This window comes from Callospermophilus lateralis, chromosome 6 (genome assembly GCF_048772815.1).
Source record: "Callospermophilus lateralis isolate mCalLat2 chromosome 6, mCalLat2.hap1, whole genome shotgun sequence".
Classification (NCBI taxonomy): Eukaryota; Metazoa; Chordata; class Mammalia; order Rodentia; family Sciuridae; genus Callospermophilus; species Callospermophilus lateralis.
Genome location: NC_135310.1, coordinates 49951829 through 49967616, shown reverse-complemented (window position 1 = coordinate 49967616; position 15788 = coordinate 49951829). Strand labels below are relative to the sequence as shown.

At 35.8% G+C, this 15788-nt stretch overlaps 1 long non-coding RNA gene across 1 annotated transcript; it reads left to right on the top strand.

Moving 5' to 3' along the window:
- The first annotated feature begins 1185 nt into the window (after positions 1–1185).
- LOC143402381 (uncharacterized) lies at positions 1186–9261 on the top strand. The gene is made up of 3 exons (XR_013091714.1): positions 1186–1241; positions 2193–2269; positions 9180–9261. It is a non-coding gene; the product is annotated as an uncharacterized LOC143402381 (long non-coding RNA).
- Positions 9262–15788: the final 6527 nt, after the last annotated feature.

Below are 15788 nucleotides of genomic sequence, written 5' to 3'. Positions count from 1 at the left end.
ATCTCTTCATGCTCATTGTAAATTAATAATAAGGTATACTAGAATTATGTTTACCTCATGAAAGACAGATAAGCCCTTTTCATTTAGCCTCATCAATATTAGAAATTTTTTTTCAGTAAATAAATATTTCTGAAGTTCCTAGTATGTATTTGACACTATTCTCTATGCTTTTTGAAGACAACATGCCAAATTCCTGCTCATTTGGAGTTTATGTTTTGGTGTGGGAAGACAGATAATAAATATGAAAGCATACAAAAAGTTTATTTTAGGGAGCAACATATACTCTGAAGAAAGAGGAGTTGGACTAAGGCAGTGGGTGTGGCCTCTGTGTACAAGTGATATTTGAATTAGACTTAAGAAGGCAAACTGATATAAAGATACATTGGGAAGGTTCACAGAATGAACAAAGTATCAGAGACCCCAAAACATGCCTAATTAGCAAAAGGGCTGATTAATATGTGACTGAGTAGTGAATGACTTTATTTAGGGAATGAGATTAGAGAGAAGGGGGTGGTCAGAGCGTGTAGGGTTTTGAAGGGTATAAATAAGCTGGATTTTATTATGGTTACAAACAGAATATGAGTTTTTGGTGGGGTGGAGTTGACATACTAAGATTCCTGTTTTGGAAAAATGATTTGGGCTGTTTTGTAGGTGTTGGGTGGGGGAAAGAGCAGAGGCAGAGAGGGTGGTGAAGTGGCAGCTGCACCGGTCCAAGGGAGAGTCAATATTGGCTTGGACAGCAGCTATAGCTGTAGAAATTATGAGAACCAGTAAGACTCAGGATATAATCTGAATAGGCAAATTATAGCAGAACTGTGTATTCTCTGTTCCCATGGTTTTCCCTGTTTCAGTTCAAGCTGAAGGATTCCTACTACCAGGCCAGAATTCTAGGGAGTTGGTGACCCTAGGAGCAGCCTTTGTCCAAGTTCTGTGTGAGTTGGTGGACAAATATTCCAGCTTCCTTGCCTTTCAGATGGAGAATAACTGGATGTATGTTTTACATTGTCTCTCAAATGTCCCACTGGGATCCAGTCCCAGATGCCCTCATCAGTAACCTGCTTGTCATCACACCCTGTTTTGGTTTCCTTCCTTCCCTTCTCCGTTCTCCAGCCCTACGCCAGTGCCTTCTGTGAATCACCTCCTAAATAAACTTCTTGCACACCAATGGCCCAGGCTCAGCTTCTGGGGGACACTGTTGGAGACACTGGTTTTCATGGGACTGCAATGAGAAACTTTAATAGGTAATGTCTGGGGACTGTTTGATTTGTTACACAAACCACAAGATGACAAAATTGCATTTGCACCTCAAATGCATTATTACATCTAATTTCAAGGTCCAGCTTATGAATCTTCTTAGGATTATCTCAACCATGTTCAGCAAATTCACCCTTTGTCAAAAATTTGTCTTTGGAAAAAGTGAATTTGGAGGAAGAGGTCTCATTTCCCTAGCACCTCTTTGCCTCAAAAGATATCATTCACCACCATTATAGAGTTCTCCATAATCCATGGGCCCTTAATAAATACTCCCTAAACTATTGTTATCAGCATTTGGGTTAAAAGTTCAGGCTTGGTGAATAACCATCCTGGTTTTCCTGGGACTGAAATTTTTCTTCACCTGAGAAATTCAGTGTTAAAACCATTCAGTCTCCAGCAAATCAGGATTTCTCTATTAGAGTTTAGGCCATGGGGTAAGATATATTTGAGTTTTAATCATTGTTTTTCCATTTATTGGCTTGGTGATCATTATCAAATTGTTTAAGCCATTTCCTCACTACTTATCTACTAGATTTAATAGTAGTAACAAATTCATAAATCTGCTATGCAGATTGAAGTTATTCATACATGGTAGGCAAATAATGCCTTCCTCCCCAAAGGTGCCTATGTCTGATCCTCATAACCTGTAAATATGTTGTGTTACATCCAGGGGGAATTACAGCTGCAGATTTAAGGTTGCTAATGAGTTTACCTTGAGATATGGAGATTATTTTGGATTATTCACGTGGGCCCAATATAATCTCAAAAGTCCTTTAAAGTATAAGAAGGAGAGAGAAGAGTAATTCAGAGTGACACCATGTGTAAAGAACTCAACCTACCATTATTGGCCTTGAAAAGGGAGGACAGGGTCATTAGTCAAGAAATGCTGGCAACCCAGAGAAATTTAAAAAATCAAAAGAATGGATTCTTTTCTACAGGCTCCAGAAAGGACTGCAGCCCTGGATACCTGAGTTTAGCTCAGTGAAAGCCTTTGGGAACTCTGATCTCCAAAACTGTAAGATAATAAATTAGTATTATTTTAAGCTATTAAATATTTATTAAATTGTTATAGGAGTTGTAGACAACATGTAAAACATATAATGCATATAGTATTTATACAATTCTTTTTGCCATATCAGTTCTAGTACTAAGACTCACAGGAAGCATTGAACTTTTCTGCATCTTGATGGGTAGGCCAGGGTAAGGAGCCATCCTTTCCTCATCGATCCATTCATTAACACCCTTCTTAAATCATTCACCCCTGAGAAAAAAAAACTTTTTTGGATGCCTCAAGCTAGAGACATGATATTTTTCTTTTGAACCTTTTAGGCATTGTTTGTATATTTATTATGATATTTGATTTGTTTTACCTTGTTTTGAGTTATTTTACTTATTACTTTGGAAGCAAGTTGAATGTGGGATAATTTTTGCTCACTTTTCCATTCCCAGGATGGCATCAGTTTGCTTCAAGTAGTCAAACATACTAAATAGTACAAGTACAGGAAAAGAGGACATGAGGCAAGCAGTTTTCTAGTGTGACCTGAAAAGTGCACAAGCACAACCATTCTCATAGCAGTGTAAAACTTGGTTTGCAAGACAGACAGAGAAACTAGTCACTAGTTAATTTTTTTTTATGTAGTTTTGTGCTGAATTAGAATTCTGGAGAAGAAGGTCAGACTGAATACTGAGGAACAATTAGCACTTTTTCCCTTTTTGGTTTTAAGAATAACCCACTTGAATCAAATGTATGAAATATGATATGTAAAGAGCATTGTAATGTTTTGAGCAACCAATAAAAAAAGAATAATTTGAGCCAATTATCTATAAACATGGCTTTAGAAAGCTGTGAGGAGAGAAAGTGACCAAAGGTGTGGTGACCTAGAAATGTAAATAATCCCAAAAGGGTGATTAAATTGAAAAATGTATTTCTTGACTTTGAGTTTAATAGAATTTGAACTCATAAGTTTTATGAAATTTCATTTCCAGAACGTATTTGGCTCTCCTGAACCAAAATTTTTAAGATTGTAAACCAAGTTGGGTCATTTTTTGCAGAATCTCCCCTTTAGAACTTCCTCTTTTTCAATTCCTGATTCTACTGAAGATCAAAATAAGGTGGGAGGGGAAGGCAAAAGAAATGTATGCCACATTTGTTGACAGTAGAAAGAGGTGGGTAGAGGTTAACACAGAGTTCTTTTTATGTGTAAAACACACACACACACACACACACACACACACATACACTCTGTTCTGGATATAGTTTTCATGTATAAATGGTTGAGCCCCCAAGGAAGAAGATACAAACAAACAAAATTTCTAACTTAATTTAATCATTAAGGGGATGCCATCTTTTATTATAAGGGGCTTTTCTTGGGTATTGCTAAATATTTTATCTGATGTTGCTCCAACAACAGTATGCATATAAGTTCCTGAAGAATGTGAATGGATTGCTTCCTTTTGTACCAAATAGGATCTTCAAAACTTTAAGAAAATTATTGACAACTTTTTTTCTTTCATAAGAGGTCCAAAATAATCTTTTAAGTGCATAACTTTAGAAGTTACTTTTTTAAAAAAATTTTTTGTGGTTGTAAATGGATGGCATGTCTTTATTTTATTTGCACATTTTTATATGGTGCTGAGGATTGAACCCAGTGCCTCACATGTGCAAGGCAAGCACTCTGCCACTGAGCTATGGCCCCAGCCCTCTTTAGAAGTTATTAATGTTGAAATGGATAATTCCATAGTATAATCTGAATGGATGTTGAGAAAGTAAAATCAGTGGGGTCTAAAAAGACTATTACTTACCACTGTTTTCTGAGATTACTAGTGTTTTGGCAATGATTTGTTATGGGCAAGGATATTGTGCAGCATTAGATGGGAATAGAGTTGTAGGTTTTTAATAAACTGCTGGTCTGCTAATAATTTACTTTTATTCAAACCACTTTTTTAAAATTTGGGAGTTATCCATAAAGCTCCATCCAGAAAAAAAGTGCGACTGTTTCTTAGGAAGAAAGAGTAAAGAGAGGACAGATCTTCTTGCCTCAGAGCTTCCTTCTCTGAGCAGTTAGCCCTGAATACTAAGCCCTTGCTTTCAGAAGGTGCTGCAGCACTTTGAGATCCAAAGTCACAAAGAGAGGAATAATAGAGTCATGTTTGAATAGTAAGTTTCAAGTACCTTTTACATGGCTGTTAACTATTTTTGGAATACTAAATAGGACTGCAGTACTCATTTCCTTCCGTATTTGGATATTATTTTCATATAAATGTCAAAGAAAAAATCCCTGCTTCTACTGTACAAGTTACTTTAACTTCTGAATATGTAATGTTATCACTTCTGTTAATAAAATTCCATAGAGGTAAAGAACTGGGAATTGTTAGAATTCAGAGGACCATGTATAGTATTTGGCAATGACTTGATGTGCTTCAAGACACATTTATCTTATCTTCCTCCTCCTCCTAAGGATCTGCTTTACGTTATTATTTTCCTGGCTATTCTGCCTCAGGACTTCAATTCTAATAAATTTTTAGCCTCCTACTAACTTACTAGAGCTAGTGTCAAAGAACTATTGTCCTCCTCCCTCTCCTCCCACTCTTTGCATCTAAGTCCAAAATAAATGAATGGTAACAAGTTTTCTTCACTGGTTTTTAGCATAGAGTTTCAGTTCAGGAAAAGTTCTGTTCAAGAATGAATTCCAGTAGTGTTTCTAATGCCAGCAGGCAGCATAAAAGTCTTGGAATATGGAAGGAAGCCAGAATAAATTCTGCTCTATGTGAGTGAAGTCATTTGTATATGATAACATATGATTACAATTTTTAATGCAACTTCATGGTCATCTTTTCAAAGAGTTTAAATGATCAGCATCAATAGACCACCAATTTAAAGGTAAAATACTACTCAGGTACAGAATATACAAAAAGGTCCTAAGAGATGGATCATTCTTTGTTTGGAAAATGGTCGTTAAACTCTCAAGGTAGTCTGAAGGTTTTGGAGTAAGTGGATATATGCAGCGTGGCAAGATGGGGGGGGTGGTGAGGGTGGGGTGGTGAGGGTGGGTGGGGGACCCACACAAGGGCAAATGCAGCAACCTCCTCTTCTTGAGCTTCTACCTCAGAAGTAAGAGGCAGTAATGACTACCATCTGGAGAGAGTCTTATTCCCTTCTCCTTGGAGATGGCCAGGCCTAGGAAGCCCTGGCCTTGTCCATGTGCAACTGGACTATGTAACTCACTGGTGAAGAGCAGGGAGGACAAGTTTCGCTCAAACTCTTCTTCTTTGATCTGTTTCTTTGTTACTTCTATTAGATAAGTATGTGTCCTAAGAAGGCCATCTTATCTTTAATCAATCCTTCCTACAGTTCCTCTTGGTCTTCCAATCTCTTCTCTGTATCACAGTATGAGTGATCTGATAACTACTGTCTGATTGTCTCTCATCATTTCTTAAAATCTGTCAGTAACTGATTAGTGCTCTTCATATAAAGACCACAGTTATTTTATCTCGACCAGTGCTCTCTTCATCTCCTCTAGCCATGGTTATAGCTTTCACTTCCACATTTAGACCAACGTACTTCCTGCCTCTGGTTTTTCTTCTTCTTCTTCTTCTTTTTTTTTTTGATTAATATTGTTTAGTTGTAAATGGACCTTTATTTTATTTATTTATATGGGGTGCTGAGAATCAAACCCAGTGCCTCACATATGCTAGGTAAGCACTCTACCGCTGAGTCACAATCCCAGCCCCATCTGATTCAGCTTATGCAATTTGCTTTGCTTGAAGTTCCCTCTACCCCCACTTACCCTCTGCATGGTTACTTCCTACTCTTCATCCTCATGTCAACTCAAAAGTCATTTCCTCCAGAAAGCCTTCCTTGAACCTCGTACCATGCTAGGCCCCTTCTGTCTAGTGCACAGTGTATCCCCATTTGCAGCACTTAGTATAATTGTAGTAAGCTATTTTTTAAATACCTGTTTCCCTTGCTAGATTGCACACTCAATGATGACACCGACTATATCTCTTAATTAATTTATCTAGCACAATAATATCTGCAGTGTAATAGATGGTTAATATATATTTCTTGAATGGATGAATAAAAGATGAGCAAACAAATGACCAGCTGAATGGTTAATTGCCTGGATAGCCTGATTCCTTTCAACCCCACCTCAACTCATGGGTTTAGAGCAGGACAGTGGAGACAGGTGCAAGAGAAAAATTCTATAGGGCACGACAGGGGTGCCGGAGGGCTGGTGGGGGTAGGAAATGGTAAGCCCTTATCTTAGAGGAAGTTACAGTTCAGAAGGGACATAAACAAGGTACCCCAAACCATATCCTTTAGAAGAGTAAGAACTTCAAATCAGAATGGTGAGCCAGTCCTGCAATAATTGCTGAGGGACAGGACCAAACAAAGAGCCAAAGAACCTTAAATGAGAAAAAGTGGGTAAGAAGAGGAAAAACAAAGACCTTCTCAGTAGTTCTACATATGAAGTGCTAATGTCTATGAAATCTTCTTTCAACTTTCACCCACATTTTTATGGGCCAAATGTTTATTTAGAAGTGCCAGTCTAGGTTGCAAAGTATTTACCTCATTTTTCAAATGCATTTCCAAATTTTCTTGTCTGAAATTTTTTACAGTTGTGTGAGTTTGAAATTCAGAATGTTCTGGATTTCAGAGAGGAGACAGATAGGGTGTGTTAATCATGAATGAAGCACCATCCACAGTGAGTTCTGAGGCAGCATTTTTTATCAAATATGTGGCATTTATACACAATGGAGTACTACTCAGCACTAAAAAATGTCAAAATCATGGCATTTGCAGGGAAATGGATGGCACTAGAGCAGATTATGCTAAGTGAAGCTAGCCAATCCCTAAAAAATAAATGCCAAATGTCATCTTTGATATAAGGAGAGCAACTAAGAACACAGCAGGGAGGAAGAGCATGAGAAGAAGATTACCATTAAACAGGGATGAGAGGTGGGAGGGAAAGGGAGAGAGAAGGAAAATTGCATGTAAATGGAAGGAGACCTTAATCATTATACAAAATTACATATAAGAGGAGGTGAAGGGAAAGGGGGGGGAAACAAGGGAGAGAAATGAAGTACAGTAGATGGGGTAGAGAGAAAAGATGGGAGGGGAGGGGAGGGGAGGAGGGATAGTAGAGGATAGGAAAGACAGCAGAATACAACAGACAATAGTATGGCAGTATGTAAAAAACGTGGATGTGTAACCGATGTGATTCTGCAATCTGTATACGGGGGAAAAATGGGAGTTCATAACCCACTTGAATCAAATGTATGAAATTGATATATCAAGAGCTATGTAATGTTTTGAACAACTAATAAAAAAATACATCAATAGCCATGCAGTGAAACAGGCAACTATTCACAGTGAGTGGTATGAATGAACTCTATATCAATAGCCTCATAAAATTCCAGGTCAACTTTTGCTGCCAAATGAGATACAGAGAGCTTTTTTTTTGTACAGGTGATTGTGACCCTGGTGTGAAATGTTGTGTTTCTGGTGTCCTGTTAATTTCTGACAGATTCTCATCAGCAGGGGGTTCCTCAATTCCACAGGGAATATCCCAGATGCCTCCCAGTTCTCATCTGCCTGGAAGGGAACTTGGGTACCCCTTGCCTTTTACATGGGCTACCATAAGATGGTTGTCAGCCCAGTCTATCAAGGATCCCCTGTGTTCAGATCTCAGTTGAGAAATAAAAAGATAAGCAGAAGATGGGTTGTTTAGGTTTGTCATTCTTTAGGTAATCCTCCATCCTAGACAACTCACTTAAGTTGAAGGTTTTATTTCAAGCTGTACAATACACAGGTACATTTAGTATTCATAGTCAAAATTGGTTATTCTCCTTCAACTTAGAATTAAACAAAAAACATAATATGCTGTTTATTCTATAGTCCTATCTCCAAACACTAGATAGTCCAAAGATTCATTTTCTTTTCTTTTCACCATAATCAATTCTCCCACATAGGTGCCCTTCTCTCCCAACCCAACAGGCCTTCATCACCTCAGCTTGCTTAATTGCCCAGGTCCTCTCTCTGCCTCTGATTTTATGCTGTCTCTTATCCATCTATCTTTCTCTTACTGATCTTATTTTTTAGAAATAGACTTTTAAACATATTATTTGTTTAAATTATCTTAACTCTTTTAAAATACCAATGTCATGAAAAATAAAGAAGTCTGAAGAACTGTTCCAGAGTAAAGGGGACTAGAAAGACAAGAAAATAAAATGCAATACATGGTTCTGGGTTGGGTCCTACACAGGAAAAATATTGTCACAGTATAAATGTCATTGTTAGGGTAATTGACAAAATTAAATAAAGTATTACATCAATGCTAAATTTTCTGAATTTGATACTTATATACCAAATTTTTGAAAGATAATGTTTTTATCCTTAAAAAATATACACAATTATTAAAAGATAAAGGGGTTAATGTATGAACCTATACTTAATTAGTTCAAAAAAATTGTGTATGTACACACATGTGTATACATATGTATGCATTTATTTTTTATGTATGTGTGAGTGAACACATAATACACATACTTATCTATATGTATAGTTTTAATTTTCTATATAAATATATAGAATACACAAAGAGATAATAACAAAGCACATATGCAAAACAGTAATAATTGGTCAATCTGGGTAAAAAAATGGAAGCTCTTTGTACTAGTCTTGTAAACTTTCTGTAAGTTTGAAATTATTTCAACATAAAAAACTTGAAAATTAAATGTTAAACATACAACTTGTATTAGTGTTATTCAGAGAACTAAATTTATTATAACATACACAATACAGTTTCATTAGCTTTCCACTGCGCATGAAAATAAATTTTAAGCGCCTCAATTTTAAGCTCAGGTATTGTCTACACTCTCGTCCTAACCTAATTTTTCTGCCTCACTCTTTCCTTTTCCTATAGGCACTCCTTACTCTATGTATGCTGAAATGATCACCTTGTGCTCTTCCTCCCATGTTTTTGTTACTGCTATCGTTTCTACAAGGTAAGTCCTTACTGTCTATCCATTGGTGACTTCCTATGCTCACTTTGAGATCAAGCTAGAGTGTCAATTCTTCTGTAATACTCTCCTCTACAGCCCTAATAAAACCAACCCCTTCCCCCTTATGGACTGAATATTTTGGCATTCCCCCCAAATTTTTATGTTGAGGTCATAATCCTCAATGTGATAGTATTTGGAGACAGTATCTTTGGGGAGAATTAGGGCTAGTGAAGTCATGAGAATAAGCCCTCATGACAGAATTAGTACTCTAAACTACCTCTCTCTAAAATATGTGAGGATACAGCAGGGAGATAGCCATCTACAGGTCAGAATGGAAACTCTCACCAGGAATCCAACTGACCAGCACCTTGACCTTAGGCTTCCCTTCCTCCAGAACTATAGAAAAATTCATTTATGTTCATTTATGTTTTTTAAGCTACACAATTTATGGCATTTGTTATGGTAGCCCAAGCAGACTAATGCATCTCATGTGTGTATACATAGGACTTTGCAAAGAGGTAAAATAAGAAACACAGTAGTGAGGACTGTGTCTTATATCAGCTTGTTGATGATCTTTCTCTCTCAGAGGGTTATGAGTACTGAGGGCATCAGCTATGAGCTTCATTTTTCTGTCCCTAAAACACTATTTGACCCATGAACCATCAGTCCAGGTTTGCTGAAGGAATGATGCAGAATCTGAACCTGCCATTGGATTGATCATTACATGACTTGACTTTATGACAAATTTGTTTTAGCAATGGATACACAGAACTAATGTCTAATCTACAGAGACATTGTATATTGTCCTATCTACTTGTTCCTATATCTTCACTGATGGATTTCAGTGATCTTGGAGAGTATCTTAGAAAAGAATGTTGAATGTATTTAATTGAAAACTGTTATTCTGAAAAACACAAAATTTCCTTTGTATATTTTTATATTGACATGAGATATATGACAATGTGTGCTAACATTGAAGGAGAAAGATTTTTTTAATGGAGTGCTTTTATTAATAAGGAATAACTATTTCTATAAGTAGTATACAGTTGAAAAATAGTAGGAATCTTTGAAAATCTATTTGTCATTTCCACCCTTATCATCTTTTATTAAAATATTAAAAAATATTTTTCTTACATAACTCCCTCTCTATTCTCTTACTTACAGATATTTCAGTAGATATTTTACTGAGAACAGTAAAATATGCAGAACAGTAAAGCATGCAGCCCATACTTTATAATGAGGAAGTGTATACAAAATCATTCTAAAGGGAAATATATTTTCAGTTGAAAATTAAAAATGTTGTATAAATATAATATAGTCAAGATCAAGCATAATCAGGAAAATTATTATAAAAGCATGGGAAATGAATGTATTCCTTAATTCTAAGTCTTTTGTTATCAATCTGTATCAACTAAGAGATGAATTCTGATTGTTTTCTTTGTTTTTATTTCATTCTGTATAGGACCAGGAACATTCAGTGGCCTATAATTATAGCAAAATCTGTGACTACTATCCTGTGTTCTCTTGGGGATCAGCTAGCCTAATTCTGAATGTCCTGAATCTCTGATACATAGCCCTTTATTAACTGTGTTATTCACTTCCTTTGTTGACTCTCAACCTGGCTACTCCTACTTACTGTTTATTTGGCTGACAGTTCCTGTCCTCATACTGTACATTGTAAGAGTTGGAAGCAAGTTATTCGCTGAGCATTAGACTTAGAATGATGGGAATTATTTGCTTATTTGATTTTTAAGCTGTCTTAATTCTTTTAAAGGATTTGTAAATCTTGTAAATGCATAAGGTAGCATAGAATATGATACATCCTTCCTTGTCCCAATATATTTTGCAACAAACTATTAGAAAGAAAAATATTTGTTTATAAATATATATGAAAACAGAAGGAATGCATGAAGATTAAATGTCAAAATATTGTGATGATGTCTTGGTATAGTAGATGGAATGAGGACTTTTTAGTCAGACCAGGGTCTGACACATTCTTGTTTTGTGACTCACTAGCTAAATTTTAAAGCAATTTACATAAACTCAGTTAGCCTCAAGTACATCGTCTAGAAAATAATGATTAATACCTACCTTCTGTAGGATTGTTTTGAAAAAAAGAATGTAAATTATGATGTTTGTAAATTATGCCTTGAGACTATTAGATACTTGATATATTCCTGCTTTTATAATTAATCAAGAGAAAAAAACAGGTACAGTGATGCAAGCCTGAAGAAAGCCAGCCAGGTACAATTTAGCAAGAGCCAGCCTCAAAAACAAAAACAAAAAACAAAAAACAAAAACCAAAAAACCAAGAGAACTAAATTATAAACTGATAGATAATTAAAATCTCTTATTGCTCATTGCTTTTACTAAAATTGTATATTTTGTCTAGAATATCCATCAGTAAACTGAATTAATTATTTCATTTTCTCATAATATTTTTTTAAAGAGAAAGTGAGAGAGAAAGAGAGAGAAAGAGAATTTTTTTAATATTTATTTTTTAGTTTTCAGCAGACACAACATCTTTGTTTGTATGTGGTGCTGAGGATCGAACCCGGGCAACACGCATGCCAGGCGAGCGCGCCACCGCTTGAGCCACATCCCCAGCCCTTCTCATAATATTTTAAAGAATAAATTAAATAAAATTAGAATAATCTATTATTTTATATGACACATAGCAAGTACTCATTTTGTTGTCTCCTCCCAACTGCCACACACAAAGCTCTCCTTTATAGAAATCTTTCTTCCAAGATAATCTAGGAAATAGCTTTTATAATATTTAATCATTATATATGTCATTTGGATTACACACATCTGTACACATAAACCACTCTAAAATGAAGAAGGTCAAGTATTTATTACTTATCTATTGTCTACTGTGAATTCTATTATTGATAATGTGCATATATGTATACATTCACCTTTATCTATGTCAAATGTGAAAATAGTCCAGTAGTCATCATCTTAGTACATTTTGGCTGCTATAACAAAATACCTGAGACTGTATAATTTACAAAGAACAGAAGTTCATTATTCATGGTTCTAGGAAGTACTAGTTAAAAGCAGCAGTAGGTTGATTATATGGTGAGGGTGCAGTTGGTCTCTGCTTCAAAAATGACACCTTGAATGCTGCATTTGGGGGAAGAAGGAACACTGTGTCTTCTTAGGGCAGAAAGCAGAAAGGCAAAAACGGTGAACTCCTTTCATCAGGGCTTTTAAAAGAGTGCCTAATCCCATTCCACCTCCATGATCCAATCACCTCCCATAGACCACACCTCCCAATGATTGCATGGGAATGATTTTGGACAAAAATTTTGAATGAACAAGAACAAACCCTCCTAGTCAAGCATATAAGGAACATTCTAAATTTTTCCAATAAGACTTTACTGAGTATTTATTAAGACCATGTTTTCTGCTAGGTTCCTTATCTATACAATCGTATTTAATCACCAGAAACTCTTTAAACATTACAAAGTATTATTCTTCACATGAGGAGAAGAAGGCTCAAAATATCTTATAGCTCTCTGTAATTTAAATGACTTCAGGACACCTTACATTCTCCTGTGGTTCCTCCTATTTTATGGACAGAGGTTTCTCATCTCTTCTATTTAGTTCCTCTTTTCTTCCTGACTTCCAAATGTGGAAGCATTCTGTGCTTATCATTGAACCTCTTCTTGTAGTTTCATATATTAAAATTGTTTTTAAAAATACACTGATAAATCATTTGTAAGCTAAAGAAACTTTTTTAAAAAAATCACTTGATGAGGTTTTCTTATCCAGCCATTTCCCCCAAATTTTCATCCTAACAGGTTTCTAATTCTTACTATGTCTTTCTTGGTATTTCCACCTGTACCCACCAACTATACTCATATATAAATTTTGGATATCTCAGTCCCTGGCTCCACATTCATCCAGTTGTTCAGGGAAAAAACCTAAGAGTTGTTCTTTATTTCTCTCTCTCTGTTTTTGGTCTGTTTATTTTTATGTTTACTTCATCAACAATTCATTTTGGTTTATCTTCAAAATATTTCCCAAGTTTTCACACTTCTCACCGTATTTATCACATCCACTCCAATAAATGCAACTATTAAATCTTGCCTGGACTGTCCAGTGACTCATATCCCTAGTTTTGTACATCCCCCTTGGAGTGTCATTTGCATACAGCCGGAGTAAGATTTCAAACACATGAAAGGATTTGATTTTCCTTTTCAAAAGTGCTCCAATAGCTTCCCATGATGCTTAGACAAATTCAAATTACATTGTGGGTTTTGTGGCTACAAAGTCCCTAGATACCATGCTGCCTGTGCATTCAGCTTCAGCCTCAGCCTGTTTCCTTCCATCCAGCCAGGTGGGCTCTCAACATTCTGCCTTCTTACTATTCCTGTACCAAGCTCTTTCCTGACATGGGTTTTTCACATGTTATGCTCTTTCTGTCTGGAACATCCTTCCTCAGACTTTTATATGGATTTTCCTTTGCATCATTCATATTCTGCTCAAAGACTACCTCCTTAAAGGCTGTTCTTGACCAACATACCTAAAACAGCACCCATAGCTCTACTATTTCCTTGTCTTACAAATATTTTACAGCATCTTTTAAAATCCCAAACTATATCCTTTTATGTGTGTGTTTATTTTCTTGTTGTTTTAGTTCTCCCACCAGAATGTGAGCATCTTGACAACAGGGACTTCAACCATCTTGTTTTACTGCTGTATCTCTTTGCTCAAACCAGGTCGGGGAGACATAGTAGAAAGAAAGAAAAAAAAAAGAGTGAGAGAAGAAAGAAAATGGCTTGTGTTTCCAGCTCTGATTCTGTTTGATTCCACCAACTGTGCTCACTCTTCATTGTTTGTCACTTTTCGATTGCAACAAAAAAGACCGGCAACACCTCATGTCTAACAATAAAGAACTAGTAAATAAATCATGCAATATGCATATAATATCATTAAATATGCCTGTATTAAAGAAAAAGAAGGTCATAATGTACTATCTCTAAAATAAAGTGGAAAAAAAAATCCATGTTGCAGAGTGGCATGCTCCTGCCATCTGCCTTCCTGCATCTGGGCCTAATCACATGCTGCTTTTCTGACTGCAATGCTTTTTCCCCAGGTATCTCTCAAATAATACTTTCTAAAAGTGATATTCAATTCACCACATAAAGTATCTTCTATACCCTCTTCACTTGCTAATCTCTTGCCTTGTTTTGTTTTTCTGCATAGTAGTATTCACCATCCAAAATTAAATTATTTACTCATTTTAAAAATATATTTTAAGTTTTCTGTCTCTCCTGTAAGACTGTAAGAAAAAAGAAGACTTCAGACCAATATATCTAATGAACATAGAAGCAAAAATTCTCAATAAAGTTCTGGCAAATCAAATACCAAAACATATCAAAAAGATTGTGCACCATGATCAAGTGGGGTTCATCCCAGTGATGCAAGGGTGGCTCAACATATGGAAATCAATAAATGTAATTCACCACATCAATAGACTGAAAGATATGAATCATATGATCATCTCAATAAACGCAGAAAAAGCATTTGACAAAATACAGCACTGCTTCATTTTAAAAACACTAGAAAAAAATAGGGATAACAGGAACATACCTCAACATCATAAAGGCTACCTATGCTAAGCCCCAGGCCAACATCATTCTAAATGGAGAAAGATTGAAGGCATTCCCTCTAAAAACTGGAACAAGACAGGATGCCCTCTTTCACCACTTCTATTCAACATAGTTCTTGAAACACTAGCCAGAACAATTTCACAGATGAAAGAAATTAAAGGGATACACATAGGAAAAGAAGAACTCAAATTGACACTATTTGATAATGATATGATTCTATACCTAGAAGACCCTAAAAGTTCCACCAGAAAACTTCTAGAACTAATAAAATGAATTCAGCAAAGTAGCAGGGTATAAAATCAATACCCATAAATCAAAGGCATTTCTGTATATCAGTGACAAATCCTCAGAAAGGGAAATGAGGAAAACTACCCCATTTACAATAGCCTCAAAAACAAAAACAAAAACAAAATTTGGGAATCAACTTAACGAAAGAGGTGAAAGATCTATACAATGAAAACTGCAGAACCCTAAAGAAAGAGATCAAAGAAGACCTTAGAAGATGGAAAGATCTACCTTGCCCTTAGATAGGCAGAATTAATATTATCAAAATGACTATTCTTCCAAAAGCACTGTACAAATTTAATGCAATTTTGATCAAAATCCCAATTACACTCCTCATAGAAATAGAAAAAGCAGTCATGAAATTCATCTGGAAAAATAAGAAACCCAGAATAGCTAAAGAAATTCTTAGTGGGAAGAGTGAAGCAGGTGATAACACAATACCAGACCTTAAACTATACAACAGAGAAATAGTAACAAAAACAGCATGGTATTGGCACCAAAACAGACAGGTAGACCAATGGTACAGAATAGAGGACACAGAGATTAACCCACAAAACTACAGCTATGTTATATTAGATAAAGATGCCAAAAACATGCACTGGAGAAAAGACAACCTCTTCA